The sequence below is a fragment of the Onychostoma macrolepis genome, chromosome 22 (genome assembly GCF_012432095.1).
Source record: "Onychostoma macrolepis isolate SWU-2019 chromosome 22, ASM1243209v1, whole genome shotgun sequence".
NCBI classification, from domain to species: domain Eukaryota; kingdom Metazoa; phylum Chordata; class Actinopteri; order Cypriniformes; family Cyprinidae; genus Onychostoma; species Onychostoma macrolepis.
The window spans coordinates 25516379-25518404 of record NC_081176.1 but is presented as its reverse complement, the minus strand read 5'-3'; positions in this window follow the sequence as shown (position 1 = coordinate 25518404).

The window sequence follows — 2026 nt, the reverse complement described above, 5'->3', positions numbered from 1 at the left end:
CATGCCTGAGTTACAGCAACTTCCTGTTTCACTGCATTACTAGCATGCTTTAGCACTTAGCTTAGTGTTGCTAGCATGTTTTAGTATGCTTGTAGCATGCTGCCAGCCTATTTATCACTTGTTGACACTTTTTAATATGCACCTAGGAGTCCATTACAGTGTTAAACATGTCACTTCCTGTTGCCAGCAGGTGGCGCTATGACTATAACCAAATACGGGAATGTATATGTGTTCAGGACAGGCCTCTTATCAAACTTGTAAAATTTGGGGCAGATTGAACACAGCATGCCTGAGTTACAGCAACTTCCTGTTTCACTGCATTACTAGCATGCTTTAGCACTTAGCTAAGTGTTGCTAGCATGTTTTAGTATGCTTGTAGCATGCTGCCAGCATATTTATCACTTGTTGACACTTTTTAATATGCACGTAGGAGTCCATTACAGTGTTAAACATGTCACTTCCTGTTGCCAGCAGGTGGCGCTATGACTATATCTGAATATGAGCATGCAGATGTGTTCAGGACTGAACTCCTATGAAACGTGTGAAGTTTGGGGCAGATCGGACATTGCTTGCCTGAGTTACAGCAACTTCCTGTTTCATGGCGAAACATCAAACTTTGTCAGGCCCCCAGGGACACGCCCCTTGACGAAAACTCTAGATCTTCGCAATTTAACATCGCAAAGGCCTTATGATTACACTCAGCAAATTTGAAGACGATTCGATTAAAACTGTAGGAGGAGTTCGTCAAAGTACGAAGCCTGGAAATTGCAAAAGCTGCACAAAAATCGAACAGGAAATTCAAAATAACGTACTTCCTGTTGGGTTTTGGATTTTGTACCAAGAGGCTTTTTTTGTAGGTAATGGTGTGTTACACGTGTGTACCGATTTTCGTGCATGTACATAAAACGTAGCTCGAGGCGCACTCTTTTGAAATATTATAGGTGGCGCTATCGAGCCATTTTGCCACACCCACTTCTGAAACCCATATCAGATGTAAATTTTCGCCAGTTCTGACCCGTGTGCAAAGTTTCATGAGTTTTGGAGCATGTTTAGGCCCTCCAAAATGCGATTCACTTTGGAGAAGAAGAAGAAGAAGAAGAAGAAATATAGCTGCAAGCAGCGATGGCGGGCCCAAGCCGTCAGTGCAAACGCCACGCCGGTGGCATCAGGAAAACTGTGGTAGTCTGGTTTGGATGGATACAGCAATGAAAGGGTTAATCAAAACTATCAAGACACTGAGACAGACACACACAGACACATACACACAACAATACATAATATATACAACAATATATAAAATTTTGGTAACACTTTCAATAAGGTTTCAGTTATTAACATTAACTATATTAATTAATATGAACAATAATTATATAGCTTTTATTAATGTTAGTCTCTCTCTATTCTCTCTTTCTCTCACACATAAACTCACACATAAAGGACAATGTAAATCTTTTGTAACACTTTTCAGTAGGTTTTTATTTTTTAACATTATATAAGTTAACATTAAGGACATTACCCCATGTCCCCACTTTTCAAAACGCTTATAAATCATACAGAGTGAGTTTTGAGAAAGTAAAAATGCACAAAGTTTCCTGTAAGGGGTAGGGTTAGGTGTAGGGTTGGTGTAGTAGGGCAATAGCACCTACAGTTTGTACAGTATAAAAACCATTACGCCTATGGGATGTCCCCACTTTTCACAAAAACAAACGTGTGTGTGTGTGTGTGTGTGTGTGAGAGAGAGAGAGAGGGAGAGAGAGTGTGTGAGTGTGTGTGTGTGTGTGTGTACTGGTATATATGGTTTATGAGGACACAAATGTGTATAATAACATGGATACTACAACGTAAACACGGTTTATGAGGACACTTCCTGTGTCCCTGTAAAACAAAAGGCTTAAAAGTCATAAAAAACTGTGTTTTATGGAATTCAAAAATTGCCAGTAGTCTCCTGTAAGGGGTAGGTTTAGGTGTAGGGTTGGTGTAGGGCAATAGCACATACAGTTTGTACAGTATAAAACCATTACGCCTA